The sequence below is a fragment of the Procambarus clarkii genome, chromosome 90 (genome assembly GCF_040958095.1).
Source record: "Procambarus clarkii isolate CNS0578487 chromosome 90, FALCON_Pclarkii_2.0, whole genome shotgun sequence".
Classification (NCBI taxonomy): Eukaryota; Metazoa; Arthropoda; class Malacostraca; order Decapoda; family Cambaridae; genus Procambarus; species Procambarus clarkii.
The window spans coordinates 2,176,223-2,192,204 of NC_091239.1; the positions used below are offsets into that span (position 1 = coordinate 2,176,223).

At 45.1% G+C, this 15,982-nt stretch overlaps 1 long non-coding RNA gene across 3 annotated transcripts in view; it reads right to left on the bottom strand.

Moving 5' to 3' along the window:
- Window positions 1–15,982, bottom strand: part of LOC138359243 (uncharacterized) — a 254,648-nt gene that overhangs the window by 135,279 nt on the left and 103,387 nt on the right. The window contains exons 3-4 of one of the 3 annotated variants that reach the window (XR_011225862.1): window positions 14,012–14,096; window positions 12,118–12,202 (exon numbers count right to left, since the gene is read on the bottom strand). This is a non-coding gene — a long non-coding RNA (uncharacterized lncRNA). Of the gene's footprint in view, window positions 1–11,851; window positions 12,203–13,745; window positions 14,097–15,982 lie in introns of those variants that run through there. The other 2 variants (XR_011225861.1, XR_011225860.1) reach the window with 2 other exon arrangements.

Genomic DNA, 15,982 nt, shown 5'->3' on the forward strand with positions numbered 1-15,982 from the left:
GAACAGGAACCGCAGGAGGGGTAAAAGTTAAAGCACGACAGAGGCGAGAGGAAGGATGTTGCAAGGACCGCGCAAGATAGCGAAGACAGTAGCGATCACGGCGGTCCTGGAGAGACAGGAAGCCAGTGTCAACATACAAGCTAAGGACGGGAGTCGAACGAAAGGCACCAGAACTGAGGCGCAACCCAGTATGGTGCAAAGCATCAAGACGGCGAAGAGTAGAAGGAGAAGCAGACGAGTAAGCAGGGCAACCATAATCGAGCTTAGACAGGACGAGAGAAGAATGTAAAGCAAGGAGAGTGCGCCTATTTGCCCCCCAAGAAGTATGGGATAAGACCCGAAGGAGGGTAAGGGCCTTAGAGCACTCAACACGGAGGTAAGAGATATGGGGAGACCAAGACAAACGAGTGTCAAGGAATAACCCCAAAAGCTTCGCGGAATCTTTGTATTCAAGGGGATGACCATAAAGTGACAAAGAGGGACGAAGAACAACCCGTTTCCGCGTAAATGTCATGGCACAAGTCTTAGAAGTAGAGAACTTGAAGCCATGATCAGTGGCCCAAGACGACACGGCATCAATTGCAAGTTGAAGCCGGCGTTGAAGGAGAGGCGAATCATCACCCTGACAACAAAGGGTAAGATCATCGACATAAGAGAGCGGAGAAGACACCAGAAGGAAGAGAGGAAAGAAGACCATTGAGGGCAACCAGAAAAAGAGTAGTGCTCAGAACACTACCCTGGGGCACACCTTCATATTGCTGAAAAGAGGGAGAGAGAGCGGTACCAAGGCGCACCCGAAAGGAACGACGAGAGAGGAAGCTGCGGAGAAAGAGAGGGAGATGACCACGAAGGCCAAAAGAATGAAGTTGAGATAGGATATGATAACGCCAAGTGGTGTCGTAAGCCTTTTCCAGGTCAAAAAGGACGGCAACAACGGAGGTCTTCGCAGCAAAAGCAGTACGAATATAGACCTCCAAGTTCACCAGGACATCTGTCGTGCTGCGGCACTTGCGGAAACCAAATTGAGAAGGGGAGAGGAGGTGATGGCGTTCCAGGAACCACATCAGACGAACGTTAACCATACGTTCAAAAAGTTTGCAGACACAACTTGTGAGAGCAATAGGGCGAAAGTCCTTAGGGGAAGTACCCAGAGACCCCGGTTTGCGAACAGGGAGGACAACGGCATCGAGCCAGTCCTCAGGGACTGACGACGACTCCCAGATCCGATTATACAGACTCGGTAAATACTGAGACATGCTCGGAGGGAGATGGCGAAGCATCTCATAATGAATACCATCGGAGCCCGCCGCCGTAGAACCGCAGAGGGCCAGAGCAGAACGAAGTTCAGAGAGAGAGAAGGGATCATTATAGGGAAGCTGAAGATGAGTGCAGAAATCTAAAGGACGAGACTCAAGGACAGGTTTACGAAGAAGGAAAGATTGGGGAAGATGAAGACCAGAGCTAACAGAAGAAAAGTGGGAACCCAGTTCGGAAGCGACCTGCAACGGGTCCGCCACAAGAGTATCATGGAGGTGAAGGACCGGTGAAACATCGGGAACGAACTTACCCGCTATCTTGCGGATACGCTTCCAGATCTGGGCCAGAGGGGTTTCGGACGTAATTGTTGAGACATAAGATGCCCAACATTCACGTTTAGCCGTACGGATGGCCCTACGGGCCACCGCACTCGCTTTCCGAAAGAAAAGAAAAGAATCGGTCGTCTGCCTACGGCGGTGCCTCTTCCAGGCTGCACGCTTACAGCGGACAGCCCGAGCACAGTCCGCATTCCACCAGGGAACGCACTTCCGTGGACCCCGAGAGGAAGAGCGAGGAATAGAGCGGAGGGCAGCGTGGAAGACAGTGTCATGAAAAAGGAGGAGAGCGCGAGAGAGAGGCAGAAGGGAGAGGTCAGAGAGCAGCAGCACTGAGGGTAAATAGGGTCCAGTCTGCCTTAGCAAACTGCCACCTAGGGAAAGAGAGGGAAGGGCGAAAAGAGAAAAAGGAAACAAGGATGGGGAAATGATCACTTCCATGGAGGTCATCAAGAACCTGCCACGCGAAATCCAAGTAAAGAGAAGAAGAGCAGAGAGAAAGATCAAGACAAGAAAGGGCGCGAGTCCGAGAGTCCAAATGAGTGGGCTCACCAGAATTCAGAAGAGACAGGGAAGAAGATAGGAGAAACGGCTCAAGGAGGCGACCCCGGGTATTCGTCAGAACGTCACCCCAAAGAGAATGACGACAATTGAAGTCACCCAGCAGGAGCACAGGCTCCGGCAAGGAGTCTAGGAGGTGTTTCAAATCAGGAAGAGAGAGCGGGACACTCGGGGGGAGATAAATGGAACAAACTGTGTACCATTTCCCCACAAAGATACGAGCAGCAGAACAATGGAGAGGCGAAGGAAAAAGTAAAGGAACAAAGGGAACATCTGCACGAATCAAGAGAGCAGAAGAATTAGAAGCCCCAGCAATGGCTGGGGGGGGGGGGGGGGAGAGAAAGGAATAGCCACGAAAACGACCAGGACGAGCACCAAGCATTGGCTCCTGGAGACAGACACAAAGGGGCGAAAACCGCGAAATCAGAAGTTGGAGTTCGAGGAAATTGGCGTAATAACCTCGAACGTTCCATTGAAGAATGGACAACGACGGGAAGAGAAAGGACAAAAACAGAGAACAAGGAAGAAACAAAGGCGAAAGAGCAACAGAGCACGTTAAAGAATATCAGGGTCGGGATCAGGGTCAGCAAAGTCAGGGTTAGGGGGCATGGGTAAACTGAGCAAAGACGGAGGGAAGGAAACGGGAGAACAGATCAGAGGTGGGCGGGCGGGGTCCGGAGGAGGAGGAGGAAGAGGAGGAGACAACGGAGAGGAGCAGTCAAGGACAGCAGTAGGAAGAGGGGGAGTAGGAAGAGGGGGAGTAGAAAGAGGGGAGCGCACCCCAGCAAGAGCAGCAACCGAAAGGGAAGCAGGGGCCAAAGAAACCTCCATAGCAGGAACAGGGGGCGCAACCACTGAAACGGGAGGGGAAGGAGCAACAGAGCCAGAAGTAGGAGCTAAGGAAGAAAGCGAAGCCTTCTTACCCGCCGGGGAAGAGGAAGGGGAGGAGCCAGGCTTACGCTTCTGACTTAAAGAGACAGGTGTCCCAGCAACTACGTACCGGGCAACGGATTCCAGTGTCTCAACAGGAGAAGCCGAACGAGAGCACACACGACGGCCGTTAGGAGAGCGATGGACATCCGCCTGCACCGACAGGCGGCGGGGAGAGCCGATAGATGGAGGAAGAGGATGGGAAGGAGGATCGGAGGGGGACGAGGAAGAAGACACAGGAGACATGACAGACCGGGTTGAAAGAAGGGGAACCCCAGACAGAGGACCAGGAGGGGGACCCCTCGGGAAAGAACTCAAAGGAACAGAGGAGGGGGCAGTGGACGTATCAGGGTCCAAGGCCCGGAAACGGTTGAGAGTCTGAGGAAGGGGGGAAGGACGAGGAGAGGAAGAGCGCAACACGCGAGCATAAGAGATGTTAGTATAAGGCGGGAGCCGGCGAACCTGGCGCCTCGCCTCAGGAAAAGACAAACGCTCCCGGTGCTTCAGGTTAAGGACGGCCGCCTCAAGCTTGTAATGGACACAGGCACGGGAGAACGTAGGATGGGCCTCACCGCAGTTGAGGCAGCGAGCTTGGGGAGAAGCGCACTCCGACTTAGAGTGACCTTCACTCCCACACAAAGGACAGAGAGAGACAGTCCCAGAGCAGCGGAGGGCAAAATGCCCAAACCTCCAGCACTTATTACAAAGTCGAGGAGAAGGAATATACTCCTGGACAGAGCACCTAGCACCAGCAAGAATGACAGAGGATGGAAGGGTCCTACCATCAAAGGTGATCTTCACAACGCGAAGGGGTTGACGGCGACGACCACGAGGGGGACGAGTAAACGAGTCAACCTGGAGGACAGAATGGCCTTGGGCATCAAGGATATGCCGAATATCATCGTGGCAATCCTGCAGATTCCGAACACCGGTTGCAACATGGGGTGGGAGGAGAATAGTGCCAACACTGGAATTCATCTGAACGTTCTTGGAGACCCGAACAGGGATCTCGCCAAGGCAAGATAAGGCAGCCAAGCGGGAAGCCGCATCCTGAGAAGGAGCAGCAACGACACGTGTACCGAGACGAGTGGGGTTGAAAGTAACACACGCATCCACGGAATCTACAAGATGCCGATGGAGGGAGAAATCGTCAGGAGGCGCAGAATCAAGAGGGAGGAGATCAGAGTATTTGGCCCATGAAGCAGGACCAAACAAGGCCTGATACGCATCAGCACGGGAAGGAATCGAGCGAGTGCGGTTGGGGCGCGAACGGCGTTGAGAACCCCTAGAGAGAGAGGGGTCAAAAGGCGCAGTAGTCACAACGAAAGACTTAGCCACACCAGGGGACGAAGTGTTCACCACCGGGGGCTGGAGGCTCGACCCAACCTCAGAGGAGGGAGGGGAGCTGGGGGAAGAAGTCAGGACGGTCAAAGGAGGAGCAAGGTCGGGGCCCAACGCAGCGGGAGCTACAGAGCCTGGTCTTCCAATACAGGCCGACTCGGGGGCTTGGTCGCCCACCCCACGAGCCTGAGAGGGTACAACGGAAACATTCAACGACATAGAGACGAAAAGTGACAAATTCATCCACGAATGTGCCCCCATACCCACCATGGAGCCACAATTAGAGGCAGGACACCCAACAGGAAGCTATCGCTGATCATGCCGGGGCCCCCTAGGGGTGCGTCGTGAGTATACGCCCCACAAACGCCACCTTAAGAACCGTCAGTCCGTCGAGATCGGGTTCAGCGACGAAAGGGGGATTGACAATAAAAGGTTCCCCTCGCTCGAGACGTCGGGTACTACAGTTCTACGGGTGCAAGAGTATGCCTCCTCAAGCACCCGGGCGTCAAAATAGAAGAAGTCCAAAGAAAGAATCCAAAACAAGCAAAAGGTCGGCAGGAAACGACAAGCAGATAGGAGAAGAGGGGGGAGAAAAACGAAACATAAGGAAAAGGAAAAGCGATCCGGCACAATTGGAGAAGACAGCAGCAGGAGAGCAAGGCCAGAAAAGGACAGAGGACTGCCCAACGGAGCATCACACTCCGGCAGCCGTCCACCAAGCCCCCTCACGACGCCAACGGGCCGGAAGGGGAGGGGGTCGAGGGGGTCGATTGTGGAAAATGGAATCTACTCGAGAATGGTCTAGGACGGACCGAAACCGTCATCACTTTACTTTCTAGCGAGTGGTTTGGTCAACATATTTCAGCCACGTTATTGTGACTCCTCGTCTGCATAATTTAGAGGTTTCTCTCGACTCCCATTTCTATGTTGGTACTGTGGCTTTTTCCGTTTTCCTTACATCTGCTAACATTCCTGTGCACAAGGAAGGTAAGAATATTAATTGTAGTGGACTGCTCAGCTCAGTTGCATATTCTCGCAACACCCAAGGTGAAACTCCATCAGGTCCAACTTATATTTCTTCCTAGCCCCTTTAGTAATTTTTCCACTTCTAGAGAAAACCCTCTATGTATTATATTCTATAGCTTGCTCGGGAATTGGTATAGAATCCAGCTCTCTGAAATCCTCGTTTTTGTACAAACACACTTTGGAACTTTATTTAGCGTTTCACATTTCTTTTCATTTTCAATAGTTCTGTTTCCCCATTCTCAATATCTAGATTTTACCCTTTACATACAGCTTGCTTTAATGAACTTTTTAGAAAATGCCTGGATCTGTTTTACATTTGTCCGCTATACCTTTTCTGAAATTCCTTTTTGCCTCTCTCCTCACTGCTGTGGTTTTTGCTTGCATGCTTGTAGTGCTATTTTGAGGGTTGGGCCTCCTCTTATATTGCACCCATTTTATTCTTTCCCTTCTTGCTCTCTGGAGCATACCTGTAGAGGGTTTCGGGACTCTTCTACTCCCCAAGGCAAGGGACAACTTGTGATAACTTTGTCCAACAGGCTGTTTGAAGCGGCCCACATGACCTCAAAATTTTTGTTGTACAAATCCTGTTTTCTGGTCCTTAACCTCTGTTATAATGTGGATGTTTGTGTGCCTACAAAAAAATTTGCAAAATTTGGCCTACATCTCCATTTACATCCTTGCATAACAAGTTTGTTCAATTAGTTTCATTAAAGAATTTGTTAATGTTCCCAAAAGTGTCCCCTCTTAAAATTGAGTTTATCTTCTGTTTCATTGTCCCCATTCTTTTCTAGAGTATATCGCAATGCCTATTCAATTTCCAACAGGACATTATCACTCTTTCCCAAGGAAGGAAGGTACTGGATGCCAAACATTTAGTACCTTCTTCCTTTGGGAAAGTGTGCACGCCATACTAGATAATTTGCATAACAGAAAACACTGGTCTTATTATTTCCTATAATAGAGCCAATAGTATTTTCTCTCTATTTTAATGGCATTAGATGTGAGAATACTATGCAGACTATACTTCAAGATGGACTGATAATTAATCATTTAATGGATAAGGACCCAACAACGGACTTTGAAATATCGTAAAATAGAATGCAGCCGTTAGATAATTCGTCCACCCTCATTTTGGGGGAAGATTCACAACAAAAATATAGGGAAATTTTTTATTTTCCAGGATTTCAGAGAAAGAAAACTGAAGTATGCCCTTGAAAAATGAAAATTCATTCGTACAAATTTACAATGAGTGGACGTTGACTTATGATACAATAATGTGAGAGAATGGTCTTAATATTCTCCTGCAGCTGACTTGGATGGTTATTGCAGTACATAGTGCATCCAGGCAGTGCACAAAGCCTCTCTTGCCCCTGGATGGGAAACTCATGTCAGGTGTCCCCAGAATGCTCACATGACCAGGAATACATGTATCATGCGGAGGACGCCGTATGCCTAGACAGTAATTAGATAAATGGGAATTAAGCAATTGCACCATAACAAATAAGTCAGGGAGTACACAAGTTGGAAGACGCCAGGCATGGGAAGAGAAGGATGGCCAGCGATGGTGGGGGGAGGGGAGATAAGTATGATATCTGGGGTCAACTTTAACCATCACTATGGGGTAGCGTGATGTAGTCGTGACATTCATGACGTTACTCTGGTACACATGTAAGGGACAATATCAGTGGTACTGGCACCTGCTTTCAACGCGATTTGTCAGTTTGTAGACCTGTCGTTGTGGACCCAGCAGAGCCTTACAACCCATGCAACGGTATTCTCGTAAGGAACTCTTGTGTGGTTGACGTGTTGTTCTGATCTATCGGCCAATAGATAGAACACACCATCCGTTCCTTACCGTCAATTTAATCACTCCGTTTATTCAATATACCAGCGCTCGCCTAGAATCGCGACTGACTATTGTTTAGAAGTCTGTGAATCACCAGAGTGAAACAGACTGGTATCATAATATCTGGTGACAGTGAGATCGAGATCGTCTGAGTAACTCATTGATCTAGAGTGAACTAAGTGCCGCCGCCTAAGTAATCTGTGTGACCTTGCCACAGTGTACCTGCATGGTGTAACAACTTAGCCATCGACGCCGCCGCCACTCAGTTCAGAGCCCGTAGCCAGCCACCACTCGCTCTGCCCCACTGGACTGTGACGTCACCGCCTGTCTCACCCTTACTCATACGTCGGTGCAACTGGGTGCGTCTGTCTCTTTACCTGCAAGTGTGTCTACACAAGATAAAACCTGCGGTCAGTGTAGACACACCGCCCACCACCTGCGAGTACCCCATCGTGTCAAGTTGTCATGTTGGGAAAGTCTGTTATCTACTGCTCTCCCGTCGTAACGACACACCAGCTGTCAGGCCACCTACGAGGTCTTACATGAATGAGCATCAGTGAGTAAATGGTGTGGGCTAGCCCATTTAAGTACAAAATCTTATGTAATTAAGTGTGTTAATCTGAGTGGTCAACCAGAGTTCTCACCTTGTCAACACCTGAAACAGCTATAGGTGGAGACCAAGACACCTGACGGTGTATACGTGTTTATCTGTGTAGTATCACGACATTACACCCTTCTGTGAATAAGATCTTCACATACACCCCACATTATGCCACAAAAACTAAATGTGCATAATTATTGCCTGTCCCATTGACAGTGCCATTGTTGATTTATTTTGCATGATTATTGCCCGAGTATCCTGTTTGGAACTCCTGTGACCCTTTACGCACCGGCACTGTTAGATGTGTTGTGTTAGTGATTGTCTGTCAATCGTGTTAAGTTAGGTTTTGTCCACGAGTGGAACAGAATTGATTAGTCAGATGTAAAGTCTCGGTAATGCCATAATAGTCTTGTTGACGCCAATCTAAAGTAAATCAAGCACCCATTGTATTAGTGGTTAAGTTGTAAATAAACTTATGTTAAGCATTATGCGGTGCTTCCGTCGAACCACTTCTGAATACTGTCATTACTTAAGCCTTCAGTCCCAGGTGCCTATTTATCACTAAACTATAAATGTGATGAGGACCCTAGGAGTCTCTTAAGGACGAAACAGCACTGGAAACTGTTTTGCACAGAAAATTTTTAATCACGATTAGCCCAGTGCCAAGTCAGCTCATACCAGAAGAGAGCCTCGGAACCAGCAGGACAATCATGACGGCGCTGTATCTCTCCCAAGGGGCAACACAAAGTTCAATTAGCCAAAATGTAGGACCAACTACTAATTTCACCCACTGGGAATAAACCTGTGAAATCGCCTACCCACCCAAGCCTTATATGTAACATTAATCCAGCTCAATATTGAAGACGACAATTTCGTTTCTTTTAAGTTGTTCAAAGTCAACCAACCTTTTTTGACTAGTTGTATATGAAAAAGGCTACAATTGTTTCAAGTTTCAGTATCGCAGCTTAAATATAAAGAATTATTTTTTTTAACGAATTTTACACATTTTCAATAAGCTACTATAACCACAAGTTTCAAATGAAAATTGCTATGACACTTCTATCACATTAGCATATAATAACAGGATCTGAGTGGATTTTCCAAAATATGTTTAGTTTTACTAATACAAATACTCAAAAGTTCCCCCCAAAAATTATGCAATCATGTTAATTTATTGATCTTATATATAGTAATAAACTTAGATAAAAATGCTTTATACAGATTTTATAGAACCTCTACATATAAGATGCAAGTTTCCTGTAAATTGAATAAAAAATGAAAGAATTGAAGAATCGTTTATACTACTTTAAAATAAATATAAACTGAAGTCCAAGGTGCTGCCATCTGTGACTGAGGTTGACATCAACCAATTTCCTCTAAATTTGGCACCCTTACAGATAGGCTTACGTGCAGTCAGGGGTACAAGTTTCACGCAAATCGTTTGATAAACAAAAAAATTGATTCTAACTAAATATTTGGGGATAAAACTAATTATTATTTTTTTATCACGCTATTGTGATTCCTGAGAGTCAGACATTATTTCAGTTGACACTTGTGTTTGATATTTTTTTAACATTTTGGAAATTTGATGACAAAAAAAAAATTCTCCCTGTTTATGCTACGATGCTGAGACTCGGACCAGATGAAGCCCTTTTCATATACAACTAGTCAAAAAAGTTGGATTGAAATCGAACTAGTTTTCATTTATTGCCTGCTATGGGCATATTTTAAAGTTGTGCCGTAACTGTAAATGGTAGCCCTCGGGTAAATTCTGGTAAAAAATATTTTGTATTGTTCGAAATATCTTTAGTAAATGTTGATGCTACGCCATATTGTTTTATCAAGGTACACATTTGATTTTTTTGAAAAAATAATCTAATCCAGCAATAGTTTATTCTGTTCTTTTTATGGCAGTTTAAATATGAATGAATATTGCTGCAGAAGTTAATTTTAGAATTTTTGGTTAGATTTTCAACGGCGAATGTCAAGTTTGTGATAACTGACGTAACTTAACTGGCAGGTAGATACATAATTATTATTGAGCATAATGCTTGTTATCAGATGTGGTAACCTACTCAAACCTTGTATAAATTATCTGTGTTGCTTTGTGCAAAAATGCGATCATTTTCGAACTATACAACAAATTAACTACCTTTTATATACCAGTGCACAAAGTTCAGAAATACAGAGGCAGTTCGACATATCTTATGTCTTCAGAAACATCTACAATGCTGCATATTGAGGCATGAATGCAACTTCCACTTCAGATATTTCCCAAGTCACAGTAATCTGAACGGTCTTTGAAGTAGCAAAACACCCCATGTTTATGCACTCAATCCCAGACTAAATTATGTATTCATGAAAAACTGATGCTGGGGGGGGGGGGCTAATAGGGTTAAATATCCTAAGGATACAGCCATGATATCAACGACATGCCCGAAAACAAAAATCTTTATATTCAACAAATAGACATTCAGATGACAAATTATTTGTAGCTGGAACATTATTATAATATTGTTTAAAATAGTTTAAATTAATTGAAAATCTCAATCAACTTCAACTATTTTCAAAATAGAATTCGAGCAGAATTCAGTCTATTCTATTGTCAAGTCATTGTGATATATGCATGGATGAGAAATACAAAGGACGCAAAATAATGATACAATTACTATGGTTTATCAGGAAATGTGCTCTAAAGGGCTAATTGAAAAATTATGAAGACTAACTTCCTGCTAGAAACAGAAGTCAAAGGAAAGTCATCACCCACGACCATCAGAAGCTCAGTCTTATTGTCTACAAGGTGTTGTACCTTCTCTTGCACTTTCCTCATTCACCTATTGAGCACTGGAGCCCGACCTACCCAACGCAGGTCAATATTTACATGTAGCAACTAAGACCACACCGCATGGCTTCAAACAACGTCTTACAATGGTTATCTTGAGGCTATCTTGATATTATTTCGGGGCTTTATAGTGTCCCCGCGGCCTGGTCCTCGACCAGGCCTCCACCCCCAGGAAGCAGCCCGTGACAGCTGACTAACACCCAGGTACCTATTTTACTGCTAGGTAACAGGGGCATAGGGTGAAAAACTCTGCCCATTGTTTCTCGCCGGCGCCCGGGATCGAACCCGGGACCGCAGGATCACAAGTCCAGCGTGCTGTTCGCTCGGCCAACCGGCTCCTGATATGAAAGGTCGTTAGAAAAGATGCTTAATGAAGAAGCCCGGCTCCTGCACTGTCGTCAGAACGAGGTAACCAAAATATATTTCACAAATTAAAAATTTGTGAAAGACTTTACAAGTTATTATTCATCTGGTTATGAATAATCGGATCTTTATGTGATCATTTCAATATTAATAAACAAAAGGTTTAACAACTTAATTAGCAAATTAACAACTTTTAATTAACAAAAGGTAATCCAGGTTGACTGCTTTAACACCATAGCTATTATGAACATAACGGATCACGTTCCTTGATGAAAAGGACAGAACACTGCATGCACTAACAGTCTAGTTGGACAACCAGGGGACATTCACGAAGCAGGTATGGAAGTACTTACGAGTTTGTACATCTTTCCTCAATCTTTGACGGCTTTGATTACATTTATAAAACAGTTTACAAGCATGAAAACTTCCTAATCAACTGTTATTGTTATAAACAGTCTACTGGTGCTTCGGAGCTCATTAAAGGTTTAATAATTATAGACAAAGATGCCAAAGATTGAGAAAAGATGTACAGGTTCGTAGGAACTTGCGCAACTGTTTCGTGAATCTGGCACCTGGAGGCCTTGACACCTTTCTACCACCTTAAGTACGGGAGGGTTGAGACCTGTTATATGGCAACTGTCAGTGACGAGGGCGGGTTCTTTTAGTTATACATGAAGAGACAAATATCACCACCAGATTAATGCCATGTTACCCACTTTTGTATAAATTTCCTTCCCATCCAACTAATTGTAAATTCTGCCTAACTAGCATAAAAACTTCAGACTAAGTGCATAATGCTAAATATATAATTGTGTTCCTTCTTATGACTTAAATATGACCATCCAACATTATGCCGAGCTGTGCGAGGACAGGCGAGCACAACCTACTCAGCCCAGGGCTAGCGGAACACACGCCAGCTTAATGTACAAGGCTGGTAATAACGAAACTAATACAAATTATTCTGTACAGGATTTATAAAGATCTTTAATAACAAAATACAGTAAACCCACTACACCTGTAAGGTCTTCATAGGATCCAAATGCCTTGTTGAAGGCTGCCTGAACCTTCAAGAAATCGGGCTGTTGCACCATCAGACATACCTGAAATTAAACATTAAATTAAAGATAATCACCCAAGGCCTACTGGCCCATGCCAGGCTCGTCTTCACACCAAATTGTTTCCCTCGTGTACTAGTTATACAATTCAAAGTTTTTGCCTTAATTACATTCCACTGCCAACCTGTTCCATTTGTTTATTGATACTTTCCAACTGACATCCCTATATTATTTTGCTCAATTTATCTCTTAAGGAAACTTTCACTGTCTTATGACATACACTATATATAAACAGATTATTTTAATACCTTCATCACCCTAGCACTTTTTTCTTTTTTTGTGAAAACCGAATAAATACAATATAAAAAAAGGGCGCCAAAGCACCAAAACGGAAAAGCTCAACTCAAAAAAGGAAAAGTTACACAAAAATAAAAATACACACGAGTAAGTACACGAACAAGCAAAAATAGTATTAACATAGGACCACAGCAAGAAACAAAACATCTGCACAAAGCAACATGCATTACAAGTAAAACACGAACAACCAAAACAATCCAAACAATTAGATCTATCTTGAGGTTATCTTGAGATGATTTCGGGGCTTTAGTGTCCCCGCGGCCCGGTCCTCGACCAGGCCTCCACCCCCAGGAAGCAGCCCGTGACAGCTGACTAACACCCAGGTACCTATTATACTGCTAGGTAACAGGGGCATAGGGTGAAAAACTCTGCCCATTGTTTCTCGCCGGCGCCCGGGATCGAACCCGGGACCGCAGGATCACAAGTCCAGCGTGCTGTTCGCTCGGCCAACCGGCTCCTGATATGAAAGGTCGTTAGAAAAGATGCTTAATGAAGAAGCCCGGCTCCTGCACTGTCGTCAGAACGAGGTAACCAAAATATATTTCACAAATTAAAAATTTGTGAAAGACTTTACAAGTTATTATTCATCTGGTTATGAATAATCGGATCTTTATGTGATCATTTCAATATTAATAAACAAAAGGTTTAACAACTTAATTAGCAAATTAACAACTTTTAATTAACAAAAGGTAATCCAGGTTGACTGCTTTAACACCATAGCTATTATGAACATAACGGATCACGTTCCTTGATGAAAAGGACAGAACACTGCATGCACTAACAGTCTAGTTGGACAACCAGGGGACATTCACGAAGCAGGTATGGAAGTACTTACGAGTTTGTACATCTTTCCTCAATCTTTGACGGCTTTGATTACATTTATAAAACAGTTTACAAGCATGAAAACTTCCTAATCAACTGTTATTGTTATAAACAGTCTACTGGTGCTTCGGAGCTCATTAAAGGTTTAATAATTATAGACAAAGATGCCAAAGATTGAGAAAAGATGTACAGGTTCGTAGGAACTTGCGCAACTGTTTCGTGAATCTGGCACCTGGAGGCCTTGACACCTTTCTACCACCTTAAGTACGGGAGGGTTGAGACCTGTTATATGGCAACTGTCAGTGACGAGGGCGGGTTCTTTTAGTTATACGTGAAGAGACAAATATCACCACCAGATTAATGCCATGTTACCCACTTTTGTATAAATTTCCTTCCCATCCAACTAATTGTAAATTCTGCCTAACTAGCATAAAAACTTCAGACTAAGTGCATAATGCTAAATATATAATTGTGTTCCTTCTTATGACTTAAATATGACCATCCAACATTATGCCGAGCTGTGCGAGGACAGGCGAGCACAACCTACTCAGCCCAGGGCTAGCGGAACACACGCCAGCTTAATGTACAAGGCTGGTAATAACGAAACTAATACAAATTATTCTGTACAGGATTTATAAAGATCTTTAATAACAAAATACAGTAAACCCACTACACCTGTAAGGTCTTCATAGGATCCAAATGCCTTGTTGAAGGCTGCCTGAACCTTCAAGAAATCGGGCTGTTGCACCATCAGACATACCTGAAATTAAACATTAAATTAAAGATAATCACCCAAGGCCTACTGGCCCATGCCAGGCTCGTCTTCACACCAAATTGTTTCCCTCGTGTACTAGTTATACAATTCAAAGTTTTTGCCTTAATTACATTCCACTGCCAACCTGTTCCATTTGTTTATTGATACTTTCCAACTGACATCCCTATATTATTTTGCTCAATTTATCTCTTAAGGAAACTTTCACTGTCTTATGACATACACTATATATAAACAGATTATTTTAATACCTTCATCACCCTAGCACTTTTTTCTTTTTTTGTGAAAACCGAATAAATACAATATAAAAAAAGGGCGCCAAAGCACCAAAACGGAAAAGCTCAACTCAAAAAAGGAAAAGTTACACAAAAATAAAAATACACACGAGTAAGTACACGAACAAGCAAAAATAGTATTAACATAGGACCACAGCAAGAAACAAAACATCTGCACAAAGCAACATGCATTACAAGTAAAACACGAACAACCAAAACAATCCAAACAATTAGATCTATCTTGAGGTTATCTTGAGATGATTTCGGGGCTTTAGTGTCCCCGCGGCCCGGTCCTCGACCAGGCCTCCACCCCCAGGAAGCAGTCCGTGACAGCTGACTAACACCCAGGTACCTATTTACTGCTAGGTAACAGGGGCATTCAGGGTGAAAGAAACTTTGCCCATTTGTTTCTGCCTCGTGCGGGAATCGAACCCGCGCCACAGAATTAAGAGTCCTGCGCGCTATCCACCAGGCTACGAGGCCCCCAGATCAGGGTAACTAACAAAAATACTACACAAAAATCTCCAGATACACAAAATATGAACACATACAATGTAACTGCCGACAACGGCGATACAGACCGGAAGGCCCACGAAGCACCACAGTACATGATACATACCGTGGAACACAGGTATTAACATAATACAGCAATTGCCACCCCCACAACCGGGGCAAATGACAAGCACAGATATCAGGGCAAGTAACCCTACAAGGTATGGAACAAGAAGCACTAATCCAAACCCATCACAAACACAATAATACATAGGTACAGTGCAACAAAGAAAACATTCATGTCACTTTGAATCGGACAAAATCATTCAGATAGTACATAGTGGGATAATCATCCTGAGGATACCGCTGACGATACCAACGCCATTTCTCCCAGACATCCGGAGAACTTGAGGCAGAAGGGTGATGCATATGCAACGAAGGATCCGGTTGCATAGGAAACCGAAAACGAACTACGCCGCTCAGAGCCCGACACGAGGGGCCGTTGCACAGGCGGCGGCATAGGTGGTGGCCACGCATGGGGGCGGGTGCACTACGGCCGACTGCACATGAGATGGTACCACAAGGAGCGGACCAGCGAACTGCAGGACAAAGTAGGGGCACAAAGCCCACCCTGCAAACGTCTTTCCTCGGCATAACGGCCAGGTCACTAGACACACCACTTGCCACATCAGGGGGCACAGCCCTCCACGCCGGGGAATCTGAATACAAGGGTGGGGGCGCTGAAGCAGGAACCAAAGTCCCCTCCACCACCACAAGAACACCGCCACACCACGATCAGGGACCACACCGGCCCCCAGCACACCATCAAAATCCGCCGAATAGAAGCCCCAGGAGGCCTCATTGTCTTGCACGTCGTCCCAGGGCGCACCGCGAAAAGACACACTGTGCTCACCTCGAACGTGAACGAACTATCACACCCTCCATGAGGCACAGCAACAGAACACCCAGGTGGACTCGCTAAATACGCATAGCACGATCCCGAAGGAACGCATCTTCGACAATTGAGGGCATTGAACCACACACGACAGGAGACCGCACCACATCGACAAGCATGAAAGATACCTCAGCTGGAAACGGGGTAGGCAG